Genomic DNA, 11,991 nt, shown 5'->3' with positions numbered 1-11,991 from the left:
GTGATTCAATTTGTTCATAGAAGTAGGTCAAGGATTCGAATTTTCGAGATTTACATTCGTACCTTATTTGGAAACAATATTGTGAAGTTAAATATCTACACCAAACAGACCATTCCAACCTCTAAGGTGGATGCATGAGGAATGCTCAAAGCGTAAGTTGGCTCTCTTGAGTTTCTTCTTAAGAAATCATATACGTAGTTTATCACAATTCTCTTCATCATATTTGATCCTTTCTTTGCTCTTACATATGAATGTCCCAATATGAACGCCATCCCTGATTCCCTAGCTTCCATCAGTTCCCGCAGTTCCTCCCTCGCCTCTGTATCGATCCGGGGACTTTCCGGCACGACGAACCTCACTCTCTTCCTCGGCTTCTCGGGGGACTTTTCTCTTACTATTTCGGATCCATCTTCACGCATTGCTACACTTTGTATATTCGATGATGATGTCCCGATAACTGTCATTTTCTCGTCGTTTTCCATGTTGGTTGTTCCGAGAACATGTTCAGGCTGCTCGGATCGGATGAATTCAGCGATGCTGCAAACAAGATCTTTCTCGAATTCTATGTCGTCTTTGTGAATGTCCCGATATCCGTACCGTGCAATACACCGATAGAGCTTGTACCCTTTTGGACCGACTCTTCCAACTAGGAACCATTCTTCGGGACTGACATGGGGTACTGGAACTGATTTGATGCACAGAAACACAACAACTTGATGGAAAGCTGGAAGGTTAGTGACGAAGTGCGAAAAAATGGAAGGGATCCCGGAAACAAGCTCTGTACGTATAAGACCGATGCCTCGGACACGTGTGATGCCCAAAGTTGGGCCGAGGGCGAGGAGCCAATTGATCGAAACCTTATTCTGAACATCGAACTGGTATTTCTTGAGTGTTCCGTAGTGCCAAACATACATTATGACTGAAAATATCAAAGCAAGTGCAATAGGAACCCAAGCCCCTTCAAGGAACTTCATGAGAGATGCTGAGAAATACAGTACTTCAATGGAGCCAAAGAAGAACATAAACAGAACAGACAGGTAAACACTCCCGTGCCAACATAACACAATAACCAGAGACATTAAGCATGTTGTTACCAACATAACTGTAATAACTGCCAAACCTGTTGGATCCAAGAAGATGGTGTTAGAAGATAATTAAGGATGTAATCGAGTGGCGTGGAGGTGGTAAGAAGATTATACCCGAGGCATTCCCCATGCGTTTCGTGTCTTGAAAACCAACAGTTACGGCCAAGCATAACAGCATTAGAGTCCAGTTGATCTGTGGGATGTAAATTTGGCCGTGGATTCTGTATGAAGTGTGGATGATTTTGATCTTAGGGAAGCAACCCAAAGCTGAACATTGTTTGATAATGGAGAATGTTCCAGTTATGATGGCTTGACTTCCCACAACCGCTGCAAGTATGGCTATAACCAGAACCGGCCATCTTATTTGCTCTGAAAACAACAATAATGGTGCCTAAATTTAGCAACATAACAACTTTGAAGATCAAAGAACATAGGTTTCATCAAAAACGTACCCGGCACAGACACGTAGAATCCGATCCTGTAGTTGGTTTCGTTAATATGATGCTTCGAAAGATACGCAGCCTGCCCCATGTATGCAAGGATTAAGGAGGGGTAAACCACAAAGCTGAAAGCAATCTGCAGGAAAAGTTGCGCATTTAACCCCATAATTAGCTTAGTTCTTATAAACATTTTTAAAAAGTGATAATTTGAAACAACTAAATTACCTTGATGGACAACTGTGAAAAATGCCCAAGATCAGCATACATCGCTTCTGAGCCTGAAACAACCAGAAAATATGTCTGATACGAATAAATTCAAAGAAAAATAAAGAGTCAGAATAACGCAGATACGAGTTACGGATCATTGTACCTGTTATACAAAGCAAGATGCCACCAAGTGACATCCAACCTTTCTTTTGGGTCTTCTTCAAGAACTTGTACATGTAATAGGGAGAGAGGGCTTGGTAGACATGGGGATTCCAATGGCAAATGTTGTAGACCCCAATTGCACTGATGCATAGAAGCCATGTTATTACAACCGGGGCGAATAAGAACCCGACCCGGTTGGTCCCGTAATGTTGGGGGGCAAACAAGAATATCAATATGGCACAAGCTGCTGGGACTTCAACATCTGCAGAATCAATAAACTCTGAGGAAACAGGACATCAAGAAGCACATGTGACTAACAAGAATCATACTTTATGCAATGTTTATCATATTTAAATCAAATATAAATAATTTAATATAAATACCAAGTTCTTTATTTTTAAAAAGCTTAATAAAACAAAAAAAATATATGATATTAAAAATAATACATTAGTAAAAAAAACTAAAAAAATTATGAGCTGGTCTTTTTTTTAATTAAATTATGAGCTGGTCTTAAACTGTGTTCTAAAAAGCGCGCATGAGGTGCTAGGTGAGGCAAGGCGTTTAGAAGAAAGCCTCCGACCACCAAGGCGGCGGCGAGTACATGAGGCGGCGATTCAGTCGTCGGAGGCGGCGAGGCGATGCTTTTAACGATTCACGTACAATGACCCATTTCAGATTGAGCTTTAGATTTTGGGGTCTGGGCTCGATTTTCTTCAAACAGTCAGACCTTTTAAATGCCGATTACTTACATCGATGTATTCCTAGAACTTTGAACCGTCTCTTGACCTTCTAACGTCCAATTTTTTAATTATTGTATGTCTATAAATCATGATCCAAGCTCTCTAGTTTCTCCTATGCAAACCCTGGAGCTTTTTTTCCCTCCTAAATTTTTCTTTCTCCCTCCTCCATTCATGCTTAATTCAACGATTGTTCTACATTGAAGATGAAAGCATGCTCCTTTCTCAGTTTCTCCTATCTCCTTTCTCGATTTTCTCCATTAAAGTCTTAATTTTAAAATTTGTATCACTGTAGTGTATGTAATATACAATCTGCTTTTCTTTTCCCCTCCACTCCTACATGGTTAATTTACTTCACTGTAATTTGTTAGATTGTTTTTCTAAAATGGCCACCAACGATGCTACCGGTTCCGTTGATGATGCAATTGATATGGGGAGGAAATATAGTATACCTGGCCCAACGAATAGGCATAGATTTACTTTCAAAATTTTGTGGAAAGCCAACTACTGGAGGAGTATACCGAGTAAAACAACATTTAATCGGAGGGTTTAAAAATTCTAAATGATGCCCCAAGTGTCCCGAGCATGTGCGGGTAGAAGTAAGAGACTACATGATCCAGAAAGAAAGTGGAAAAAATACCAACGTGTTCCCAACGAATGAAGTGGAAGTTGATGAGTACGATGAATAGGATGATGATGGTGCGGGAGAGGGAGGTAGCAAGGTTCCCCCTCTTAAAAAACCAAAACAAAAAGGTCCCATGGACAAGTTTTTCGCTAAAAAACCAGAAGACATACTCAAAGGTAGAAAAGGTGGGAAACAACAAACAATAAACGAAGTGTGTCGAAAAGACCTTAGGGACAAGGCTTGCAAGGAGATAGCTCGTTGGTTTTATGATGCGGGGCTACCTTTTAACGCGACGTCTTATGATAGCTTTCACATTGCAATGGAAGCGGTTGCACAATTTGGCCAGGGATTCAAACCACCAAGCATGCATGAGCTTAGAGTTCATTTTCTTAAGAATGAAGTAGAATCCACCCAAAACGAGTTGAAAGATTACAAGAAAGAATGTGCATTAAAAGGTTGCTCAATTATATCTGATGAATGGCGTGATTCAACTGTTCAGAAAGATATCGTGAACTTTTTAGTGAATTCTCCTAAAGGTTCGGTCTTTCTAAAATCTTTGGATGTCTTGGAAATAAAAAAAGGATGCAAACACATTGTTTAAAATGCTTCATGATATGGTGGAAGAGATAGGAGAGGAGAATGTACTACAAGTGGTGACAGACAATGCATCTAATTATGTTAAAACAGGTAGGTATACTAAATAATTAACATATGCTTACATAGTTACTTGTTTTGAATCTTCTTGCTTCTCCCTTTAATCTTTTATTTCTCTCTCTTTTAGGAATGATGTTAGAGGCAACTAGACCATATTTATATTGGACTCCTTGTGCTGCACATTGCATCGATTTAATGCTAGAGGATATTGGAAAGATCCCAAAAGTGCGGAATACTTTGAAAAGCGCCATCTTCATGAACGGTTATATCTATAACCATGTTGGCATTGTCAACATGATGAGGAGGTTTACAAATCAAAGAAACCTACATAGGCCCGCAATCACCAGATTTGCAACATCGTTCATCACTCTCTCCCATATGCATAAGAAAAAAAACAATTTGCGAAAGATGATCATGTCTCCAGAATGGAACAATACCAAGTGGTCAAAGGATCCTGCTGGGAAGAGACTAACATTAATTATTTTGCAATAATGCTTTTGGAGAAATATAGTGTATGCTTCGAAGTTGACAGGACCTCTTGTCAAGGTATTGAGAATGGTAGATGGAGACAAAAAGCCGACCATGGGATATATCTATGAGTCTATGGATAGGGCTAAAGAGACTATCGCTCTTAGTTTCTTACACAAAGAAGAGCACTATAAGAAAGCTTTTGAGTATATTGATGAAAGGTGGGATTGCCAACTTCATAGGCCATTGCATGCAGCCGAGTTTTTTTTTTAAATCCAAAAATGTATTACGAGAATCCGGAGAATGCAATGTGTGCAGAGGTTATGAACGGGTTGTATGCTTGCATTCAAAGGCTAGTACCAGATTTGAGCACTCAAGATAAGATTGGGGAACAATTAGACTTGTATCAAAATGCCCAAGGTCTTTTTGGCAATCCGATAGTTGTAAGACAAAGAAAGAGAAGAGCTTCAGGTAAAACACACACACACAGACGCATATATGTATATTATATATATATATATATATATCGTACCTCACAAAATTAAATCTTGATTTATTTTATATGTTAATAGCGGATTGGTGGTTTGCATATCGAGCCTCAGCACCGGAGTTACATAAATTTACAATCCGAGTTCTTAGCCTAACTTGTAGTGCTACTAGTTGCGAGAGGAACTGGAGCGTTTTTCAACAACTTCATTCAAAAATGAGAAATAGACTTGCACAAAGTCGTTTAAATGACATGGTGTATGTCAAGTTTAATCATGCTTTGCGACGGAGATATCAAAGAAAGGACACCACAGATCCTATTCTTTGAAGGAAATATATGAAAGCAGCGAGTGGTTGATGGGCCATATGGACGATGAAGATGGTGAGGAGGACGACTTTTTCTTTGATGGAGATGATTTAACATGGACTGCTATTGATAAAGCTTTCGGGGCATCTCAAGCTACTTATTCCACTATAAGAACATCTACATCAAGTTCATCAAGAGATAGAGGAAAGGGTGTTACCCAAACCTCCACTCGTAGAAGGCCCTCTACTGGACTAAATTTGATTGATGAAGACGATGAAGAGATAGAACAGGATATTGGACTTTCCGAAGATGATGGGGAGGAAAAGGTGCTTGGGATTGATGTTGATGACGATGATGATGAAGATGAGTTTTAGGCATTTTGATTATTGATTATGTTTTTTATTTGTCTTTTTGAGATACAATATGACATATGCTACTTGGTGTTTTGCATATTAAATTAATTATTAAGTTGTTTTGTGTTTGAGGTATGGTTATAAAATATTTACAAATATTTTGTAAAATTAAGCGCCCCGCGTACGTGAATCCCTCGCCTCAAAGCACCTCAAAAATTGAGGCTCTCGAGTAACTAATCGCCTTGGAGCACCTCGCGCCTTTTAAAACACAGGTCTTAAATGAAGATGATATTGTACAAATATCAACAAACAACAAAATGCTTAAATGGAGTTCATGTCACCCACAAGTAGAAAAAGAATATGAAACCCCATTAATAAAAAGAAGGCTTAATTGAAAAACAAGTATCTAAATTATTTCTCTTTTCTCATTTAGCATATAGATTTTTCTATTTATCAAAACATGTACTTCAAATTTCATTCAGTTTTCGTTTTAAGGCTCTTCTGTTATGCCTCTAAAAAATTCTGTTAAAAATTTGATTAAAAAAACTTTAAAAACCGAAAATAAAAAAATATAATTAAGATACTTATTTTTCAAATTTATCAATGTTTTATTTTGTAATTTTATAACTTTTAAAGGGTATAAACTGAAATTTTACTATTTTGGGGGTTTAAATCCGAATAACACAGATATGAAAATATCATACACTTGTGTTTTTTCCTACTCTTATCCTCTAACCTTTTTTCTTGCACCATAGGGACAGCTTAACACTTGGAAATTGACACTTTCTATAACCTTCTGATCTATGAAATTAAACTTCTTCTCTCAGCCGCATGTTCCTAATTATAATTTGTGGAGGCCCCACTCCATTGCACAAGCTTATCACCATTTTGATAACCTTTGCTTATCATTGTATATTTTCTGATTTATACATTCATGTCGTGTTTGAATTATTATGTTTAACTCATTAAAGTTGTGCATATGAAATGCCTTCATGTCATAATTATAGGTAAATCATATCTTTCATCATTCAACTTTGTCTATGCTTTTATTTTGGTTATTTAATTTAAAAAAATAATTTAATCATTAAAATTTTTAAATTATTCATGTTTTGATCATTACTGATTAAATCAGAAATGGTGGGGGTGATATAGACGATTTTATATTAGTATGGACTAGTTTTTGCTGGCGTAAAAGCCAGTATTGTCTCTCACTTTTCCCCTTTTTTTCCTTGATTCCATTTTCTTCCCCCACAAAGATAAAATTCTAAGAGTTTCATGATTTCATCCTTATGTCATGTTAGAGTAAAATTGTGTTCTCTAATGTCTTTTTTAACCACTCAAGACACCAATAAACTTGTCTCATCATCTCCTACCACTTTATCAATTTAGATTTTTTTTTTCAAAATCTCTTTAAAACTAATGAAACTCAACCTAAAATCCCGATGAGAATGACTCTTGTCTATAATTTCTACTGTTCAATCAGCGTGGGATTAGAATATATAGCTCTACTCCTCCTTCTTCATCTCTCCACCATTGGAATTCGAAAGAAGATGCTTCAATGTGAAAAATATCGAAAGGAATTAAAAAAAAGGTTTTAGAAAAATTTCAAGAGGGTTTCAAAAAAAAATGAAGAAAGTTTTTGGACCTCTTCATTATTTTAAGCAAGCAGATCTCAGGTAATAAAGTCGTTAATTATTTAACAATGAGATAACCAAAAACATGAATAATTTGAAAGGTATGTAATTTGAAAGTTAAATGACCAAATCAAGAACACAAGCAAAGTCGGATGATGAAAAGCGCAATTTACCACACAATTATATATATATATATATATATATGAATAGTCATGTTCAGTTAACGACATATTCAAAGTGCTACAAGAGGGGTTAAGAATTACTAAAGATATTTGGCTTCAAATTTAGGAACTTACAACGATGTTGCTCTTTAGCCATACAAAGCTCCAATCCCGACACTGCTCAGAAAACTGCACAAACCAAAACATCTCATTCACCAGGTAACCCTCTAAACACATCATCGTGATCGTAATTTAAATCCCGAACTAAAATTTTCCGATTATAAAAAGGAAAGAGAAGCAGATTGAATGTTGGTGGTACCAGAAATTGCAGGTGTTAGGACACCATCCCCAATAACCATGCATGTCCCAATCAAAGCCAGAGCAAGCAAAAGCCTTTGCAGCACTTTGTGTTTCTCCAGAGTTGATTTCAGGAGGTTCTTACCATTTTCATCGCTTTTGTACTCCGATAACTCCTCATCTGCAAGCTGGCAATTAGGCAATGAACACAGCCTTGCGTGTCTGCAGAGAAAAGAATACAGGGCAAAAGTGCCACCCTCTCCATTATCATCGGCTCTCAGCACAATGAAAACATATTTCAGCAATGGCATCAGTGTTATTGTCCAGAACACAAATGACAAAACCCCATAAATCTCTTCGTTTGTGTCAGAATGGTGAATATCCTCTGCAAATGCACTCTTGTACGCATACAGAGGCGATGTGCTTAAATCCCCGTACACGACGCCTAAGCTTTGATATGCCAGAGTTAAGACGCTCTTCCATGATTCCTTCTGCAAAACACAGCAAAAGAAGCTCGGAGTTTTGAAATGAAGATCCATTCATCACAAACAGCGCCACATGGCTTACCTTGATTGGTCTGTTGCGGATTACACCTCCAAGATCCATCATGAAACTACCCGGTTCTTAAAACTCCATTGAAAACACAGTAGGAGAAGAACCAACAAGTGAAACACACAATAAAGTAGGTGAAGAACCAGGCAATGTGGACAAGACCAAACATCAAACACCTTGTGGGTGTAAAAATATGTGTTGAGGGAGAACGGTACTTTTAGTTGCAAGAATCAAAGAATATTAGGGGACAGTGGTTGGTTATAAAGACAGAAAGGGTGAGTTTTGAAGATTAAAAAACTTGGGGGATTTTATTATAATTTTTTAGATTAAAATGGGACCATCAAATTGTGTGACTCGTGAAAACTAGTTCCTGCCTTCTTTTCTGGTAAACAAAATTCTCATTTCTCGTAAATCAAGTCCTAAAAATTATATATTCAAATGGATTAAAAAAATAATTACTCCTAATTTTGAAATTTTCATCTTGGTTAAATATTTTATAAAATATATTTATTTTAATAAAAAAAACTGTCAAATTATTAAAAAAACTGATCTTTTTTCCCTTTTGAATTGCAAAATCATTGATCAAAACCAATTCTGATAAAAGTTGCCTAACAAATAAATCAGATTAAACACAAGTTTTAAATAATGATTTATTTGAGATGTATTTTGAATTTTAATAATTTAGTTAATTGTAAATTTTAAATAAAGATTCAATTAAGATCATATTTTATTTGATTATCACCAAACCAGTTAATTATATAAATTATTAGTTGGTAATTGTTTTCTTTGAAAGTCCCATTATAAATTAGACCGGTTTGAGCCCTATGTGAAATAGTAGAGTATACAATGATTTGAATGTGAATTTTGTTAAAGTTTATAAGTTGAAGTGTAGTTGTTTAAAATGCAAACATTTTGATAAAGAAATAAATTGAAAGAAGAATATAAAAATTCACACTAAATGCAATATATATATATATATATATATATATAAACATAATCCAAAATGAACTCAAAATATAAAAAAGGGACTAAAATAATTTTCAGCATTAATGCACAGTAATAGAGATTAGACCTGACAATTTTAATTTCTGTGAAAATTTGATTCAATTAATCTGAATTCAAGCATAATAAACTTAATTTGACTATTAAAAATTAATAATTTCAATTTTTAAATAAAAAAATTTAAAGTAAAAAAATAATCTGAATAAATATTTGAAAATTATATAAATTTGGATGTCAAACTCGAAATGAATTAAACGATTTAAATCAAAATTCCAAATAATCAGCTTAAGTGATTCAAATCTAAGTTGATATAAATTTAAAATGATATATTTCGAATCTATCTTTTTATAAATTTGAGGTGAATATAAGATAATATATGCTCAAAGACTCTTAATCAATTGATAATGAACGCTCATACTTTCGTCGATGCTCGAATCTAAGACTTCTAAAAAAATAATAAATCTCTTAACCACTGAAACCGTGTGGTTCGTGCTATGATATATGCAATAAAAGAAACACGAGGCTCCAAAAAGTAAGGGTGAGCATTCGATCGAGTCGAGTCAAAAAATTTTGAGTTATTCGAGTTGACGAGTCATATTTTACAACTCGAAGTTGACTTGAATATTTTTTTAGTCGAGTCGAGTCAAATTTTTGAGTTATGTTCAAATTTAATTATCAATATTTTATAAAATTATTATATTATTTGATTTCAATTTAAATAGTTTTTTATGATCATATACAATACATACATATAACAATATATATATATAACAATATATTCATGTGTTATTTTTGATAAAAAAAAATACAATACATGTATATTTCTTTCATATGTGATATACATATATTATACAAAATTGAGAGACTCGACTCAAACTTAAAATTTTATTCACTAATTGCTAAAAATTTTGAGTTATTTTAGTTGTAATTTACAACTCAATTTGAACTTGAAATTTTGAGTCAAATCATGTCAAAATATTCAATTTTTCGAATAGAGTCGAGTTTTGATCGACTCTAATTCTACCAACTAAGTGTGAAAGCAGGTATTTGTCATTTCAATATTTTATTAGTGGCTGATACCACTTTCCACTAGTTCTGTTTCTTTTAAGAACCCTACCTTCCCTTTTGTTTCCTTTTGCCTTTTTTCATATTTTGATTTTAGGTTTTGGATTTGTGAGGTTTGATGACGGATTTAGTCCCTTTATTATGTTAAAGTTTGATATTTATTTATTTTTATTTTTATTTTTATTAGTAAGTCCAACAAATAGTCAATGGTGGATTCAGAAATATTTTTCGTATGAACAAATATATTAACAATACAATATTATTAAATTGGATGAACTCGAATAAAATTTCAGAGTGAATACCTCTAATAAAATAGATAAATAATCAAAGAAATTTTGAATTTCATCACTCCCTCAACAAGTTGTGGATCTACCACTACTACTAACAACATTATTAGGTGATACTGTTAAAGTGATGGTATGGTATCTATTTTTTTAAAAAAATATTTAGTATAGAAATTTGTTATCGGTTGAATGTAGTTGACTAGACTTTCATATAATCTTAATTGCATGATGAATAATGATAAAAGTCGTCATGTCGGAATTTTAACAATAATTAATGATGTTTGTCGTAACCGTCTTTCGGTTGGGCCCCATAATTGGGCTTCGACTTGAAATGAGTGGGTTGAGCCGCCACCGATCTTTTATTTTAAAACAAATAGGTAGATCGGATACCTTATTCCTTACCTGATCTGCGTTTTACCAGAAACGTGACGGGTTCGGGAGTCGGTTACGATCAAGGAAGGATTAGCACCCTTGAACCGCCCTTTCGGTACCAATTAATTTGTCGACTGTCTTTAATTGCGAAAATTGAAAATTGAAAATATTCAATTCGTATTGCTTACCTTTGATCGATTGAAATTACCACTGAAAAAAAATATGTTAGATAAAATAATAAAAAAAAAGTAAAAATAAATATAAACAAAAAGAAAGAAAGAAAAAAATGTTAGTTAAATGATAATGATAAAATTTAAAAAAAATGGATAAATAAAATTTATCAAAAATAATAATAATAATAATAAGAAGAAGAAGAAGAAATGAAAGGACAAAAAAAAAATAAGTAACCGAAAATGAAAATAAAAGAGTGAAAAAGAAAAAAAAAGAAACATGGATGACTCAATGATAATTAAAATAAATGTGAAACAGTGACTAAAATGATATAATTTCAAATGTCAAAACCCAAATTCAAATACCCACAAAATACCTAAAAACACTAAACCAATGACCAAACTAAAACATTTAATAACATTGTGGCCAAAATCAAAAAGTCCAATTATTAACAAAATGAACAAAGGATAGGACTAAAACGTAATAACAGAAAACAACAGGTTTGAAATAGCAATATAGTATTTTCATTAAGTGACCAGAGTAGATGCTTATGCAAAGTAAGGGCCCTTTCAACACCATTTGCCCCTGTTTGAACTAAGAGATGCCCTAAAATGGGCTAAACGGCGTCGTTTTGAGAAATTTATATACCCCCTTTATGTGATTTCGGCAAACACTCTCCCTCATTTCTAACCTCAGCCGTTCTCTCCTCCTTTTCTGTCCTCCTTCGTTTCTCTTCTCTCAGATACAAACACAAAACCTGTAACCCCCTAGACCCGGCCTATGCGTTTCGACTAAGTCTAGTGGATCACATTATAATTATTAAAGACATTTTTCGCAACCGTTATTCCATCAATATAAAATCACATTATAAAAACATGAAATTATAAACAATTTATACTATCAAAAACCAACTCGTAAATATAGTACAA

The 11,991-nt window shown here is 34.2% G+C and overlaps 1 pseudogene; it reads right to left on the bottom strand.

The window, feature by feature from the left end:
* LOC120214405 lies at positions 1-8,324 on the bottom strand (annotated as a pseudogene).
* Between the last annotated feature and the right edge of the window lie 3,667 nt (positions 8,325-11,991).

This window comes from Hibiscus syriacus, unplaced genomic scaffold (assembly GCF_006381635.1).
Source record: "Hibiscus syriacus cultivar Baekdansim isolate YM2019G1 unplaced genomic scaffold, ASM638163v2 tig00110059_pilon, whole genome shotgun sequence".
Taxonomy (NCBI): domain Eukaryota; kingdom Viridiplantae; phylum Streptophyta; class Magnoliopsida; order Malvales; family Malvaceae; genus Hibiscus; species Hibiscus syriacus.
This window is presented reverse-complemented; position numbering and strand designations above follow the sequence as displayed.